We start from the raw sequence: 18,533 nt of genomic DNA, 5'->3' as shown, positions 1-18,533 counted from the left end.
CCACCTGTATGTCAGGGTTAAGCTATTTACATAGGCCAGATGCTGCCTGCCAGGACCCAGTGCATGGAAGCTGTGGGGGAGAAAGCCAGCCTGAGAGGCCTGCAACAGCAGTAATGGCCACCAGCTGTGGGGCCTTTGGCTGATATTCAAAAACCGCAGCCAGAAATTCCTCCAGCTACAAAGGCGTTGGCCAGGACTTGCAAAAGAAAAAAGTACTTGCTTACTCTCTCTTCCATCTTCTAGCTGCCAGTCCCTTTTCTTATCCTTTTTCAGAACTAGAACTTCGGGTCTAGTTTTCCTCATAGTCACCGGGAATTCATGACTGCTATACGATGTGTGAGCAAATTAAAGCTGGCATTGTGGTTATGTCACTCTCATCTCATTTTCAGAGAATCAGCATACTTGTGCCCCTTCCCTCAGGGCATAGTCCCAGGGCAAAAGAAAAGGAGCAAAGATGGTGGAATGAATTTTAACTCCCAAAATAGATGGGTTACAAATCTCAAGCCCAACCCCAACCCACATCTAACCTGCCCACTTCCGGTTTTAATCGAGGCAGGACAAGCAGCAGGCAGCCAGCTTCCAGGAGGTGGGTTGACCATTTAACTATTATAATGAGGCTGGAGGCCTCATATTTCACCTGCTCTGCAGGTTTAACCCTGGCTGACTTGGTATCCCAGGTCTCAAGGGAGATCAGCAGGTGAAGAGAGGCAAGGACAGATTCGCAGAGAAGGTAACTGCATTTACAGCACTGCTTGTGGACCAGGAGGAACACAAGTGCTTACCTCCTGGGCACCAAGCTAACTCATTTGCCTAGGATCGGACCTCCACACCACCACCCCCATCAGTCTCCTCCCCTTAAAGACCCCTGGGGTCAGGGATCAACCAACCACATGCCCCAACCCCCATCGGGTTGGTGATTGAACAACCCCCCCAACCAGGATTGAAATTTCCCCCAGGGTCAGGGATCGGACCTGCCCATGCTCCCAGCTGCAGCTGCAGACTCCCAGCCTGGGGCTATGGCCTGGTCTACAGTGTCCCGGCCTGACCAGAAGGCAAGCTTGTTAATCAGGCTGACTTTCGGGCGATGATCCCGGTAAAAATAAATATACATGCTGTTGTGTCAAAACTCCACAATATGGATGTCCTCACCTAAACTCCACCCTCACCCCAACACTGCCCTCCATCCCCCACCTACACAACCACCCCCCACCCTCGTTAATATCAGGGCCATGAGTCTCCCACCCTTGTTCTCCACATTCCACGTGGCTCCCAGGATCATTCCATGGGCACAAATCAGAGGACATTGTCCACTCTCATGTTTCTGTTCATCAAGGTCTTATATTTGATACTAAAACAACATCTAAACCTGCATACACACGAAGTGTAAACAATTTCTTTTCTGTTTAAAGATGTCAACTGAGCTTTTTCCTACATTTTTCTGTTTCAACTGCAGATTTTCAGTATCCACAATCTTTTAATTCTTTTGTATATAAGTGAAGCTAATTTTTTGCTGTTCCAACCAATGCCAACGAATAATAATACAAAGACTACAGCAACTGGTTTTACTTTTAACTGATCGAAAAAAGGTAGCATTGCCAGTCACCATACACTGGGCTTTGAACTGTCAGAGGTTTTCGCATGGCTTTCATTGAAGGACACCGCACAAGCCTTGGAGGTAGTCGCCCGCAACACTGCCTGTCTCTGGGGAATCGAAGTTGTTTGCATAGAAGCAGCACTACGCGAACAAATTATTTTCCCAACGTTTTAAAATATTGTTCCAGCTATACCCCCAAATACATAAAGACTAATGTAGATTAAACTATTACAAGTGCTGTAAATGATTTCTGATTCTATGCCTCGAAGTGCATTTTATGGATGGGTTATTCAATATATCTCTTGTTAATAAGGTATATAAGTTAATTAGCTTTTATTTATGTGTATATTTCATCAAGTGGCCCATATATGAATGGAACTTTAAGTGAACATGCCAATTCAATTTTTCCTTCCCCAACACCCCCAACATTCCCCGCCCCCCAACCCCCCTCACATTCACCTAGACACAGGTTAGGTGGAGTACACTGGAAGTACTCTCTGCCTGACATGACCTCAACCCACCTTGATTTCCGAATTTCAGTCAGTTGCATTGGCTTGACATTCCCCAGGTTACTTGCTGGCCTCTGGAATCAGTACCAGAAATCCAGCCACTGCTGCAGTGGAGGAATGGCCAGAAAGCTTGCAGCTCAAAGTGCCTTGTGAAAAGATGTATGAATTGCCTTTTGACGTCCCCTCACCTTGCTGCTCTTCCTTCTCACATTGTCCAATCTGAGAGCAGTCAGGTGCAAAGACTTCTGCAAGCTTCTTTGGGGCCCGCAAATGGTTCCTGCCTGCTGTACTTGCAGGAAAATGAGGAGCAGGCACTGTTAAGTCTCTCTCTTCTTATTTCCTTCAGCCTCTGATTCTTGCCCCTGCATCAGGAACAAGTACTTGTTCCTCCACGGGAAAAGTTCAGAAAATCTGGAACGATGCAAAAGAGGAAGAGACTTAGAGTAATGGGTCTTTTCCATCTTCGCTCTGCTGTGGATCTCAAAAATAGGCATACTTGGGGTGCCTAGTAAAGGAAAATAAGCAATTCTGTGTTTCTGTTTCTGAAGTAAGTAGCACAAAGTCCAGTCTGCTGGAGTACTGCTTCGACAGAGTAATTAACCCAAGGAATTTGGTGAATGAGGGAATTTTAAGGGTTGATCTCTTTCTAAAATGTAGGCACATTTTGCAATTGGCATTTAACTTTAACCTTAACTTGTAATTTCTTTCACAATGTTACTGGTCAACAAGCTGCCTGCTAAGTGGCAGCTACACAGTTAATTCAGTGGCTCGTTAGAATTTGTTACCTGGTCAGCAGGGGCTCATTCAGGGCTTTGGAATTTTTGCTAGTATAAATACAGAAGACTTTTGCTTACACATGAAGTCCAGTTTGATGGACTGCTACTTCAACAGTCAGGTTTTCAAACCACATGGAGTGAGGGGCACACAGAGTGGAGACTACACCAGAGTGAGGCATAGTCAGAGTGTGAAGGTGGGAATTTGGCTCATGTGGGAATTCAGTGCAGAGGGGAAAAGAGTAATTGACATGTCATGTTATAGCACAGAAGGCAAATGATTGGTTGGTGAGCATTTTCTCTTTTCCTCTTATCTGAAATAAGGAATTTTAATTGGGGTTAGTATAACATTAATTGGAATAATAAACATAAGAATCTTCTAAGACTCAAGTGATCTATCAGTAATGTTTTATTAGTTGTAGTAAGGTTTACCAGCAGTAGTAAAGCTTACTAGAAATGGGGCTTAGTGGTAGTAGGGTTCATTAATTATAAATTAGTTAAGAAAAATATATTAATTAACACATTATAAAGACGGCAGGGCAGGTGATGTGTTGCAGCTGCAGTATGTGGGAGCTGGTGGATGCCATTGTCCTCCAAGGCAAACACATCAACAGTAAGTATTTGTGGCTCATGGAGCTTTGGCTCAGAGTCAATGAGGTGGAGGCTGAACTACAGACACTGCGATGCATCAGGGAGGGGGAAAGTTACCTGGATGCTTTGTTCCAGAAGGCAGTCACACCTCTTGGGATAGGGTCTTCTGATTTGGTCAGAGGTCAGGGACAGGAAGGTGTGACTGCAAGTGAGGTAGGTCAGGGGATCGAGAAGGCAGAAGTGGAGGAGCCTCAGCCCTTGCAATTGTCCAACAGATTTGAGGTTCTTTCTACTTGTATGGATGAGAGCAAGGACTGCAGTGTTGGTGAACAAACTAACCACAGCATCATGGCACAGGAAGCCATTCAAGTGGAGGGCATAAATAGGAATGTAATGGTAGTAGGAGACGTTATAGTCAGAGGGATAGACACCGTTCTCTGCAGCCAAGAGCGAGAGTCCAGAAGGCTGTGTTGCCTGCCCGGTGCCAGGCTTCAGGACATCTGCTCAGGGCTGGAGAGGAACATGCGGTATCAGGGGGAGGATCTAGTTGTTGTGGTCCACATGGGTACCAACGACATAGCTAGGACTAGGAAGGAGGTTCTGCATAGCGAGTATGAGCAGCTAGGGGCTAAATTAAAATGCAGAACCGCCAAGGTAATAATCTCTGGATTATTACCAGAGCCAAGAGCAAATTGGAGTAAGGTGAATAGATTTGGCAGTTAAATGCATAGCTCAAAGATTGGTGTGTGAGAAATGGGTTTTGATTCATGGGGCACTAGCACCAGTACTGGGGAAATTGGGAGCTGTATCGCTGGGACGGTCTTCACCTGAACCATGCTGGGACCTGTGTTCTGGCGAGTCATATAAATAGTGCAGTACAGAGGGCTTAAAACTAAGTAGTGGGGTGGAAGGGATCAAGTGAGGGAAGATGTGATAATTTCGAGAGAGAGGAGAAGACAAGACAGCAAGGTAGCAATAAGTGAATTGATAATCTGCATGTGGCAGGAAGGGATGTTTGGAGGGAAGTAAATCTGGTAACTTCTTGCTGATTACCACCTACAGCTCTCACTCAACTGATGAATCAGTACTCCTCCATGTTGAACATCACTTGGAGGAAGCACTGAGGGTGGCAAAGGTGCAGAATGTACTCTGGGTGGGGGACTTCAATGTCCATCACCAAAAGTGGCTCGGTAGTACCATTACTGACCGAGATGGCCGAGTCCAAAAGGACATAGCTGCTAGACTGGGTATGCAGCAGGTGGTGAGCAAACCAACAAGAGGGAAAAACAAAAGCAAAATATTGCGGATGCTGGAAATCTGAAATAAAAACAAGAAGTGCTGGTATCACTCAGCAGGTCTGGCAGCATCTGTGGAAAGAGAAGCAGAGTTAACGTTTCGGGTCAGTGACCCTTCTTCGGACCCGAAACGTTAACTCTGCTTCTCTTTCCACAGATGCTGCCAGACCTGCTGAGTGATTCCAGCATTTCTTGTTTATATAAGAGGGAAAAACATACTTGACCTCATCCTCACCAATCTGCCTGCCGAAGATGCATCTGTCCATGACAGTATTGGTAGGAGTGACCACCGCACAGTCCTTGTGGAGATGAAGTCCCACGTTCACATTGAGGATACCCTCCAGCGTGTTGTGTGGCATTACCACCGTGCTAAATGGGATTGATTTCAAACAGATCTAGCAATGCAAAACTGGGCATCCATGAGGCGCTGTGGACCATCAGCAGCAGCAGTATTGTACTCAACCACAATCTGTAACCTCATGGCCCAGCATATCCCCCACTCTACCGTTTCAAGCCGGGATACCAACCCTGGTTCAACAAAAAGTGCAGAAGAGCAGGCCAGGGGCAGCACCAGGCATACCTCAAAATAAGGTGTGAACTTGGTGAAGCTGCAACCCAGGACAACTTGCGTGCCAAACTGAGTAAGCAGTATGCGAAAGACAGAGCTAAGCGATCCCATAGCCAACAGATCAGATCTAAGCTCTGCAGTCCTGCCACATCCAGCCATGAATGGTGGTGGACAATTAAACGACTAATTGGAGGAGATGGCTCCACAAATATCCCCATCCTCAATGATGTGGAAGCCCAGCACATTAGTGGGAAAGATAAGGCTGAAGCATTTGCAACAATCTTCAGCCAGAAATGCCGAGTTGATGATCCATCTCGGCCTTCTCCTGAAGTCCCCAGAATCACAGATGTCAGTCTTCAGCCAATTCGATTCACTCCGCGTGATATCAAGAAATGATTGAAGGCACTGGATACTGCAAAGGCTATGGGCCCTGACAACATTCCGGCTATAGTACTGAAGACCTGTGCTCCAGAACTTGCCCCACCCTTAGCCAAGCTGTTCTAGTACAGCTACAGCACTGGCATCTGGCATGTGGAAAATTGCCCAGGTATGTCCTGTACACAAAAAGTAGGACAAGTCCAAACTGGCCAATTATCGCCCCATCAGACTACTCTCAATCATCAGTAAAGTGATGGAAGGTTTCATCGCCAGTGCTATCAAGCGGCACTGGCACAGCAACAACCTGCTCACTGATGCTCAGCTTGTGTTCCGTCAGGGCCACTCAGCTCCTGACCTCATTACAACCTTGGTTGAAACATGGACAAAAGAGCTGAACTTAAAAGGTGAGGTGAGAATGACGGCCCTTGACATCAAGGCAGCATTTGACTGAGTGTGGCATCAAGGAGCCCTAGCAAAACTGAAGTCAATGGGAATCAGGGGGAAAACTCTCCACTGGTTGGAATCATACCTAGCACAAAGGTTGTGGTTGTTGGAGGTCAATCATCTCAGTCTCGGACATCACATTCCTCAGGGTAGTGTCCTAGCCCCAACCATCTTCAGCTGCTTCATCAATGAACTTCCTTCAATCATAAAGTCAGAGTGAGGATGTTTGCTGATGATTGCACAATGTTCAGCACCATTTCCAACTCCTCAGGTACTGAAGCAGTCCATGTAGAAATGCAGCAAGACGTGGACAATATCTAGGTTTGGACTGATAACTGGCAAGTAACATTCGTGCCACACAAGTGCCAGGCAATGACCATCTCCAACAAGAGAGAATCTAACAATCACTACTTGACATTCAATGGCATTGTAATCATTGAATCCCCCACTATCAACATCCTGGGGGTTACCATTGACCAGAAACTGAACTGGAGTAGCTATATAAATACCGTGGCTACAAGAGCAGGTCAAAGACTAGGAATCCTGCGGCGAGTAACTCACCTCCTGACTCCCCAAAGCCTGTCCACCATCTACAAGGCACAAGTCAGGAATGTGATGGAATACTCTCCACTTGCCTGGATGGGTGCAGCTCCAACAACACTCAAGAAGCTCGACACCATCCAGGACAAAGCAGCCCACTTGATTGGCACCCCATCCACAAACATTCACTCCCTCCACCACCACCACTGATGCACAGTGGCAGCAGTGTGTACCATCTACAAGATGCACTGCAGCAATGCACCAAGGCTCCTTAGACAGCACCTTCCAAACCTGTGACCTCTACCACCTAGAAGGAGAAGGGCAGCAAATGCAAGGGAACACCACCACCTGCAAGTTCCCCTCCAAGCCACACACCATCCCAACTTGGAACTATATCGCCGTTCCTTCACTGTCGCCGGGTCAAAATCCTGGAACTCCCTTCCTAACAGCACTGTGGGTGTACCTACCCCAAATGGACTGCAGCGGTTCAAGAAGGCAGCTCATCACCATCTTCTCAAGGGAAATTAGAGATGGGCAATAAATGCTGCCCTAGCCTGCGACACCCACATCCCCATGAATGAATAAGAAAAGGAAGTAGAAAAGTAGTGAGAAAAATAGAAGACAGACAAAGCGAAGGCAAATATCAAATAGGATCAGAATGCAGAATAATATTCAAAAGTTACGGGCACTGTATCTGAATACACAAAGCATTTGCAAGATGGTAGATGATTTGAAGTCACAAATACAGGTAAATGGGTATGATTTAATTGCAATTAATTGTGGTTATAGGGTGACCAAGACTGGGAACTGAATATTCAAGGATATTCATCATTTAGGAAGAATAGGCAAAAAGGAAAAGGCGGTGGGGTAGCACTCTTAATAAGGGACAAGATCAGTACATTAGTGAGAGAGGATCTTAGTTTTAAGGATCAAGGTGTACTATCGGTTTGGGTGGAGCTATGAAAGAGGATTGGGCAGCAAACCTGCTGGGAGTTGTTTATAGGCCACCAAACAATAGTGGTAATGTTGGGCACAGTATAAATCAGGAAATTAGAGGTGCATGTAACATGGATAATACAGTAATAATGGGCGAGTTCAATTTACATATAGACTGGGTAAACCTAATCAGCACTAATGCTGTGGAGGATGAATTCCTGGAGTGTGTATGAGATGGGTTTCTGGAACATTACTCTGAAGAACCAAATAGGGATTGGGCTATTTTGATTGAGTATTATGTAATGAGAAAGGGCTAATGAGTAACCTTGCTGTAAAGGAGCCTTTGGGAAATAGTGACCATAATATGTTAGAATTTTACATTACATTTGCAATTGATATAGTTCATTCTGAAACTAGAGTCCTAAATCTGAACAAAGGAAACTATGAAGGTAGTTAGCTAGGGTGGATTGGGGAAATACATTAAAAGATTTGACAGTAGACAGGCAATGACTAGTATTCAAAGAAGTATTACATGGTTTACTGACAAATAAACATTCCTCTAAGACGCAAAAACCCAACAAGAAAGATGAATCAAACATGGCTAACAAAAGAAGTTAAATGTTGCATTCGATTAAAGGAAGTGGCTTATAAGATCACCAGAAAAAGTGGTAAGCCCAAGGATTGAGAGCAATTTAGAATCCAGCAAAGGATAACCAAGAAACTGATAAAGAAAGGGAAAAGAGAATATGAATGCATGCTAGTGAGGAACATAAAAGTGGATTGTAAAATCGTCTTTAGGTATGTGAAAAGGAAAAGATTAGCAAGGACTATTACAGGGTCCATTACAGGCAGAGACAGGAGAATTTATCATGGAGAAAAGGGAAATGGTGGAGAAACTAAACAATTACTCTGTTTCTGTCTTCACAGAGGAAGATACAGAAAATCTCCCAGAAATATTAGGGAACCAAGAGACTTGTGAAAATAAGGAACTGAAAGAAATTAGTATTAATAAAGAGGTAGTGCTCAAAAATTAACTGGATTGAAGGTTGATAAATCCCTTGGACCAGAAGTGCTACACCCCAGAGTGTTGAAGGAAGTGGCGATGGAAATAGTGGATGCATTGGTGGATATCTTTCAAAATTCTATAGATTCTGGAATGTTCCTGCAGACTGGAAAGTAGCAAATGTAACCCCACTATTCAAAAAAGGAGGGAAAGAGAAAATGGGGAACTACAAACCTTTTAGTTTGATGTCAGCAGTAGGGAAAATGTTAGAATCTATTGTAAAGGATGTAATAACTAGACACTTAGAAAATAATATGATTGGGCAGAGTCAACATGGATTTATGAAAGGTAAATAATTTATGAAAGGTTTAACAAACCTATTGGAGTTTTTTTGAGGATGTTACTTGTAGCATAGATAAAGGAGAACCAGTGGATATGGTGTATTTGGCTTTTCAGGAGGCTTTTGATAAGGTCCCACATAGGAGATTAGTAAACAAAATTACAGCACATGGGATTGGGGGTAATATACTGGTATGGATTGAGAATTGGTTAACAGACAGAAAACAGAGAATAGGAATAAACGGGTCATTCTCAGGATGGAAGGCTGTTACTAGTGGGGTACCACAAGGATCAGTGCTGGGGCCACAGCTGTTCACAATCTGTATCAGTGATTTAGATGTGGGGACTAAATGTAATATTTCCAAATTTGCTGATGACACAAAATTAGGTGGGAATGTAAGTTGTGAGGAGGATGCAAGGAGGCTTCAAGGGGACTTTGACAGGCCAAGTGAATGGGTAAGAACATGGCAGATGGAATATAATGTGAATAAATGTGGAGTTATCCACTTTGGTAGAAGAAACAGAAAGACAGAGTATTTCTTAAATGGTGAGAGGTTGGGAAGTGTTGATGTGCAAAGGGACCTGGCTGTCCTTGTTCATGAATCACTAAAAGCCAGCATGCAGGTGCAGCAAGCAATTAGGAAGGCAAATGGTATGTTGGCCTTCATCGCAAGGGGTTTTGAGTACAAGAGTAAAGAAGTCTTGCTGCAGTTATATAGAGCCTTGGTGAGGCTGCACCTGGAGTATTGTGTACAGTTTTTGTCTCCTCATCTAAGGAAGGATATACTTGCCATTGAGGGAGTGCAATGGAGGTTCACCAGACTAATCCCTGGGATGGATTAAAGGAGTGCAGGAATAGCAGCTCAACAATCCTGGTTACAGGATTTTCAGACTAGATATAGAGGGGGATAAAAAAGGAGGGGGTGGTCACAATATTGATTGAAGAAACAATTATAGCTGGAAGGAGGAATGATATGATAGAAGGATCATCAAGTGAGGCCATATGGGTTGAACTGAAGAATGAAAAAAGTCAATCACCCTACTGAAACCCCAAACAGTCATAGAAAGATAGAAGAGCAAATATGCAAGCAAATCTTCGTGAAATGCAAAAACAATAGAGCAGTAATAGTGGAGGATTTCAACAACCCTAATGTTAACTGGGGGCATTGGCTGGACAGCTAGAGTGTGATGGAGAAAAGCACCAACAGTGTGGGTTTAATACCTGCATTAACTGTAGTAGCTCATGGAGGTTTGTCTCCTCGCCTTGCCCCACATATGAGGAGCGGTGGTCCTCAAACTGTACTTTACCAGCTGTTTCTCTATAATGCAATGATATGCCTTATGGCCCTTTGGGCCTACAGCTAGAACAACAATATTAACTAGGTGCAAATTAGCCTGAAAGGCAAAGAGGGAGCAGAATTCTTAAAATGCATTTAGGAGAACTTTTTCAGCCAGTACATAGCAAGCCCAATGAGAGTGTGTAGCTCTGGACCTAGTTTTAGGGAATGAAGCTGGGCAGATGAAAGGGGTATCAGTTGGGGAGCACTTTGGTGGAAGTGATCATAATTCAGTTAGATGTAGGGTAGTTATGGAAATGAACAAAAATAGACCAGAAATAAAAGTCCTCAATTGGGAAAAAGCAAAGTTAACTCAGCTGAGATGTAATTTAGCTATAGTGGACTAGAAACAGCTACTTGAAGGTGAATGAGTACCAGATCAGTGGGAGGTGTTCAAGGAAGAGATAGTGAGGGTTCAGAGCAAGTATGTTCCCTTAAAGTAAAAGCATGTGACTAACAAATACAAAGCCCCATGGATGTCATGGGCTTAAAGGAGAGGATAAAGAAAAAAAGGGAAGCTTATGACAGATGCCGAGGGCTCAATACAGCAGAAAACTTAGAGGAGTATAAAAAGTTTAGTGGTGAGATTAAAAAAGAGATTAGGAAAGTAAAGAGAGGACATGAAAAAATATTGGCAAGTAAAATCAAGGAAAACCCAAAGATCTTTTATAAATACATAAAGAGCAAAGGATAACTACAGAAAGAGCAGGACCAGAAGGGTAATCTGTATGTGGAGGTGGAGGCAATTGATATGGTTCTAAATGAATACTTTGTGTCTGTTTTGACAAAAGAAAGGAATAATACAGCTATTGCAATCAGCGAAGAGGAGTGTGAAATATGAGATGAAATTAACATATTGAGAGAGGAAGTATTAAGGGGTTTAACATCTTTGAGAGTGGATAGGTCCCCAGGCCCGGATGAAATGTATCCTAGGCTGATAAAGGAAGCAAGAGAAGAAATAGTGCAAGCTCTGACCATCATTTTCCAATCCTCTCTGGCTACAGGTATGGTGCTAGAGGACTGAAGGACAGCTAACATTGTACTATTGTTTAAAAAGGGAGATAGTGATAGACCGAGTAATTACAGGCCAGTCAGCCTAATCTCGGTGGTAGGAAAATTATTGGAAAGAATTCTGAGGGACAGGATAAATCTTCATTTTGAAAGGCACAGATTAATCAAAGACAGTCAGCATGGATTTGTTAAAGGAAGATCGTGTCTGACTAACATTGAATTTTTTGAGGCGGTAACGAGGAGGGTCATGAGGGTAATGTATCTGATGTAATCTATATGGATTTTAGCAAAGCTCTAAATAAGGACCCACATGGCAGACTGGTTACAAAAGTAAAAGTCCATGGGATCCAAGGCAAAGTGGTAAATTGTTTCCAAATTCGGCTCAGAAACAGGTCAATGGGTATTTTTGTAACTGGAAGGCTGTTTGCAGTGGGGTTCCGCAGGGCTCAGTACTCGGTCACTTACTTTTTGCGGTATGTAGCAATGATTTGGACTTAAATGAATGATTAAGAAGTTTGCAGACAATACAAAAATTGGCCATGTGGTTGATGATGAAGAAGAAAGCTGTAGACTCAGGAAGATATCAATGGAGTAGTCAGGTGGGTGTAACAGTGGAAAATGGAGTTCAATCCGAAGAAGTGTGAGGTAATGCATTTGGGGAAGGCTAACAAGACAAGGAAATACACAATAAATGGTAGGATACTGAGAAGTGTAGAGGAACGGGGGACTTTGGAGTACATGTCCACAGATCCATGAAAGTGGCTGGACAAGTAGACAAGGTGGTCAAGAGGGCATACAGGATACCAGCCTTTATTAGCCGCGGCACAGAATATAAGAGCTGGGAAATTAGGCTGGAACTGTGTAAAGCACTAGTTATGCCACAGCTGCACTACTGTGTGCAGGTCTGGTCACTGCACTATAGGAAAGATGTGGGGCCAGATTTTGATTGACAGACTCTAGTCCCACCATCAGGACCAGAAGCGGGTGTGCATTATGCCAGGGCCAGGAGTGGCCAGCTGCATGCGATCCAGCACGTGATCCGGCTGGGCAATTCAGGGCAATAAAGCGCAGGGGCCATCCAATTACATGGTCGGTGGCGGGGGCAGAGATGGAGATGCCAGCATCAGCTGATTCTGCGGCAGGTGCTGGCACCATTTTTAAAGGCATGCCAGACCTGCATTCAATCTTGCTGTCTGTAGTGATAGGAGTGGCAGAGTTCTGAAAGGCTGCTGGATGATGGCGGACAGTAGAGCCCGGGTGGCACCAAGCTTCAGTGATGCCTCCCTCCAGGTGCTGTTACAGGCCTCCAGGGAAAGGCAAGATATTCTATTCCCTAGAGACGGGTGGAGGAAAGCTGGGAGCCTGACCAAGCACCGGGTTTCAGAGATTGCGCAGTGGCAAGATGCACTCATGGGATCCTGCCCTGCATGACTGGTCTTCCTTGTCCTTCTGGCAGTCACCCATTCCCCCTCTGCCTGTACATTTTTAAGCTGCTGGGTGACCACCTCCAGAAGTGTGCTATCCACAAAGCTGTCAACGAAAGTGAGGACCTCTTAATGCCTTCAGCTCCTGGGCCTTGGGCTTTGCATCTGGGAATGCAGGAGGGAGTGTTGGGTGTAGTGGGAGGTGCCCACCCTCCCATGGGCAAGGAATCAGGGTATGTAGACAAACTGCCTGAGGCATGGCGAAATGGCCCTAAAAGGAGGCCGTTTGTCGGTGCAGACCCTCAGGAGGTCCCTGGAATGGAGCCACATGCAGGAGGTATATGTCTGCCCCCATGAGTAACAGCTGGACTATCACCAACATATTTTGTGGGATTGTTCTCACTGAGGAACCAACAGCTTCCATCCCTCTGCCTGCAGGAGAAGATTGCACGCAATCATAGAAAATAGGCTGAGACCAACAGTGGACTGTCCATTCTCCATGTCCTGACCCCAATGGAGGTGGAGGCCATGGAACTGGCTGGATCACAGGATGGATGAAGCGTTGCAGATGGAGAGACAGGAATTCTCCCAAGACGGTGAGCGAGGTTGGCATGGGGCACAAGGGTGTACCTGCAGTGATAGAGTCATGCTGCTCATCAGGCATCCTGAGCCTACAGGGATCTCCAACGTAGGGGTGTGCACTATGTCGGGAGAGAGGCCGTTGACCCTTCAATGTCTCTAACCACTCATGCAGGTCACATGGTGCCTACCGGAAGAACAGAGACTGTGGGAGCTCCTGCTACCTCTGACAGGGAGGATGGAGCCTCATATCCCTATACCCTCCACCAGCACAGATACTCACATATCGATGGGTAGGTGCTCACGGTTAGACTCGAGCACACAACCTGGTGGACATAGCATGGACATGCCTGAGTAGCTGACTCAGGCTCTAACAGCCCAGACCTCTGACAGTTGGAGGACTGGGAAGGCCAGGCCTATGCTGAGCCCCAGCCTCACGACGTGCCCCTAGTATCGCCAGCATCATGGGAAATGCTGCTGCTGCAGCATGAGGTCTGGCAGAGATACCAGAGGCTATGTGTGCCCAAACACGGATGATGGAGGAGTCCATCCAGGCCTTGAGGCTGGCATGACTGGTGCACAAATGGTATCCTCCATTGAGAGATTGGCAGCTGTGATGGAGAGCCATGTCCAGCAGAGTACTCAGTGTCTGCAGAACATTCATGCAGACCTGCATACCCTCATCCTGACCATGGGCGTAAGGCAGCAATGACAAGGGAAGAGGGGACCTAGAGTCATCACCAGGTCCTTTACCCAACTCAGATCAGCAGGGAGCACAAGTTTTCCTTGGAAGGGAGGGGGAGCAGCTGCCCACTGTGTCGCTATGCGTACCCACATGGGTCCTAGTTATGCCTGTCTTTTTGTGGGATATGTAGAGCATTCTTTGTTCCAGTCCTACTCAGGCCCCCTCCCCCAACTCTTTTTCCGGTACATTGATGACTGTATCGGTGCTGTTTCCTGCTCCCGCCCCGAACTGGAAAACTTTATCAACTTTGCTTCCAATTTCGACCCTTCTCTCACCTTTACATGGTCCATCTCTGACACTTCCTTTCCCTTCCTCGACTTCTCTGTCTCCATCTCTGGGGATAGGTTGTCTACTAATATCCATTATAAACCCAGCGACTCCCACAGCTACCTCGACTACACTTCTTCACACACTACCTCCTGTAAGGACTCCATTCCATTCTCCCAGTTTCTCCATCTCCGACGCATCTGCTCTGATGATATTACCTTCCATGACGGTGCTTCTGATATGACCTCCTTTTTCCTCAACCGAGGATTTCTCCCCACTGTGGTTGACAGGGCCCTCAACCGTGTCCGGCCCATTTCCCGCACCTCTACCCTCACCCCTTCCCCTCCCTCCCAGAACTGTGACAGGGTTCCCCTTGTCCTCACTTTCCACCCCATCAGCCTCCATATCCAAAGGATCATCCTCCGCCATTTCCGCCACCTCCAGCGTGATGCCACTACCAAACGCATCTTCCCCTCCCTTCCCCTGTCAGCATTCCGAAGGGATTGTTCCCTCCGCGATACCCTGGTCCACTCCTCCATTACCCCCACTATCTCATCCCCGTCCCATGGCACCTTCCCCTGCAATCGCAGGAGGTGTAATACCTGCCCATTTACCTCCTCTCTCCTCACTATCCCAGGCCCCAAACACTCCTTTCAGGTGAAGCAGCGATTTACTTGTACTTCTTTCAATGGAGTATACTGTATTCACTGCTCACAATGTGGTCTCCTCTACATTGGGGAGACCAAGCGCAGACTGGGTGACCGCTTTGCGGAACATCTCCGCTCAGTCCGCAAGTAGGACCCTGAGCTTCCGGTTGCTTGCCATTTCAACACTTCCCCCTGCTCTCATGCTCACATCTCTGTCCTGGGATTGCTGCAGTGTTCCAGTGAACATCAATGCAAGCTCGAGGAACAGCATCTCATCTACCAATTAGGCACACTACAGCCTGCCGGACTGAATGCTGAGTTCAATAATTTCAGAGCATGACAGCCCCCCATTTTACTTTCATTTTTAGTTTTTTTTTCTTTTTTTCTTTTTTCTTTTTTACATTTTTTACAATTTTTTTTTGCATTTATTTCATTTCATCTTAGTTTGTTCAGTTTGCTTACCCACTGTTTTTTTTTTCAGGTTTGCACTTGCTGCTGTTCAATATTCAGTCCTTTAACACCTAATCTGTACTTATGCTTTGTCTTTCAACACACCATTAACATATTGTTTGCCTTTGCTCCATGACCTTTTGGTCAGCTATGTGGCCTTGTCCAATCTACACCTTCTCCTTTGTTATCTCTTGCCCCACCCCCACCTCACTTGCTTATAACCTGTGACTTTTCTAATATTTGTCAGTTCCAAAGAAGGGTCACTGACCCAAAACGTTAACTCTGCTTCTCTTTCCACAGATGCTGCCAGACCTGCTGAGTGGTTCCAGCATTTCTTGTTTTTATTTCAGCTGCCCATTGCTGATGGGTCTCCTCTCAGTATGCTCCTGGTGCGGCCAGCAGTTCCTCTGCCCCTCTGCCAGTGATGCCAGGGCCTCCATCATCCCTGACGACAAACAGTGCTACTGCTTCTGTGCAGGAGGATCCCAACATGCCAGGGCCCAACAGGCCTCAGGCAACCAGAGGACAATCGCCAAGGTCATCCCTAACCAAACCACTTCAGCTGACAGTGCGGGGAGGGCATCGCGTAGGAGTGCATACAAAAGAAAGAAAAAGACCATTTATAAGTAGAGGGTTTTCACAGGTGAATGTTTAGTTTTGTTTAGTTTAGAGATACAGCACTGAAACAGGCCCTTCAGCCCACCGAGTCTGTGCCGACCATCAACCACCCATTTATACTAATCCTACACTAATTCCATGTTCCTACCACATCCCCACCTGTTCTTATATTTCCCTACCACCTACCTATACTAGGGGCAATTTATAATGGCCAATTTACCGATCAACCTGCAAGTCTTTGGCATGTGGGAGGAAACCGGAGCACCCGGAGGAAACCCACACAGACACAGGGAGAACTTGCAAACTCCACACAGGCAGTACCCGGAATTGAACCCGGGTCACTGGAGCTGTGAGGCTGCGGTGCTAACCACTGCACCACTGTGCCGCCCTGTATATTGTTGATGGAAAGGGTAGCATTTGCTGTCACATTAAAGTTTCTTTATCCAAGAAATAAGATCTCCTTCCTCTTCCCTAAGGTTTTTGGCCCTCGCATCAACCCAGCCTCTGTGAAGAGGCTCGAGGTGAAGCATCATGCTGTGAGGGGTCCAGTCTGGAGCCTTGCCAGCTCAGCGCTGCGCAACTGATCAATGAGCATTTGTTCCCTAAAGGAAAGAGGCAACAACAGGGCTGCACTAAGGTAAGTCTTTATTGCTCAACGTACAACTGGCAGTCAGGATCGAAGGAAACGCGAATGTATAAGGTCATTGCGTGCCTCCATTGCACGTATATCCTGGTGTCTCTCCTGTTGTCCCTGGGGTCCTTCATCTGGCGATGCTTCACCAGCTTCCTCCTCCGCATCTTCATCATCCAAGGAAGCAGCACTGCCCTTGCATTCCTCAATGTTTACCGCCTCCCACCTCTGTAGTGTCTGGTTGTGCAGTGCACAGCTGACCATTATGTTATGTGAGACCCTCACCAGGGTATACTGAAGGGCTCCACCAGTATGATCTGCATCTCAGCAGACCAATGGCCTGCTCTATGGTCACACGAATTGCTCTGTGGCAGGTGTTGTATCTCTCCTCAGCATCTGTGCGTGGTTTCCTCACATGTGTCAGTAGCCATGTCCTCATTGGGTAGCCCTTGTCTCCAAGGATCCATCCCTGAAGGTCTGAGGGAGGCTAGGCCAGGGTTGTTTTCTTTGGTTCAGAGGAAGCTGATAGGAGCTATATAGGACGGAATTGTCCAACATACGGCCCGTGGGCCAGGATCCAGCCCGCCAAAGGTTTCCATCTGGCCCATGTACACTGTACCCATATTAACAGCTGACAGATGCTGAGAATGGGAACAGCACTTTCCAAACTTCAGATAGATTTGTTGTTTTCCAGTGGACATTTTTTTAAAATCAGAACCCGCTGGAAAACTGCAAATCTGTCCGAAGTTTGGTAACTGATGTTCCCGCTCCCAACACCTGTCAGGACAGCTTCGGGGCTTTCAGGTGGGTTCTGTTTTTTTTAAAAGCCCGCTGGAAAACCACGAATCTGTCCCAAGTTTGGAAGCTGCTGTTCCCGCTCTCAGCAATGGTCAGAGAGAGAAAGAAGTGGGGGTGGGGGTGGTGGGGGAGAGACTGGGCAGAGAGAGAAGAGAGGGAGGGGGCAGCGAGAGACAGAGAGAGGGGGTAGAGAGACAGAGTGAGGGAGGAGAGAGAGATACAGAGAGGTAGGGTGAGAAAGCCAGAAAGAGAGGGGGAGAGAGGGAGGGAGGGATGGACGGAGGGGGAGAGAGAGGAGGAGAGAGAGAGGGAAGAGAAAGAGATCAAGATCACTCCTGACAGATGGACATTTATCGGGAATATTCTGCTTTGCTACGTCAAGTGTGTAGGCAGAGATTGAGTACTTCTCTTTGGCCTCCTTGTCTCGAGAGACAATGGGTAAGTGCCTGGAGGTGGTCAGTGGTTTGTGAAGCAGCACCTGGAGTGGCTATAAAGGCCAATTCTAGAGTGACAGACTCTTCCACAGGTGCTGCAGATAAAATTGGTTGTCAGGGCTGTTACACAGTTGGCTCTCTCCTTGCGCTTCTGTCTTTTTTCCTGCCAACTGCTAAGTCTCTTCGACTCGCCACACTTTAGCCCCACCTTTATGGTTGCCCGCCAGCTCTGTAATCAATGTCACAGGACTTCATGTCGCGTTTGCAGACGTCTTTAAAGCGGAGACAAGGACGGCCGGTGGGTCTGATACCAGTGACGACCTCGCTGTACAATGTGTCCTTGGGGATCCTGCCATCTTCCATGCAGCTCACATGGCCAAGCCATCTCAGGCGCCGCTGGCTTAATAGGGTGTATATGCTGGGGATGTTGGCTGCCTCGAGGACTTCTGTGTTGGAGATACGGTCCTGCCACCTGATGCCAAGGATTGTCCGGAGGCAGCGAAGATGGAATGAATTAAGACGTCGCTCTTGGCTGACGTACGTTGTCCAGGCCTCGCTGCCGTAGAGCAAGGTACTGAGGACACAGGCTTCATACACTTGGACTTTTGTGTTCCGTGTCAGT

Source organism: Heterodontus francisci, chromosome 2 (assembly GCF_036365525.1).
Source record: "Heterodontus francisci isolate sHetFra1 chromosome 2, sHetFra1.hap1, whole genome shotgun sequence".
Classification (NCBI taxonomy): Eukaryota; Metazoa; Chordata; class Chondrichthyes; order Heterodontiformes; family Heterodontidae; genus Heterodontus; species Heterodontus francisci.
The sequence above is the reverse complement of the archived record's forward strand: the minus strand, read 5'-3'. Positions refer to the sequence as shown.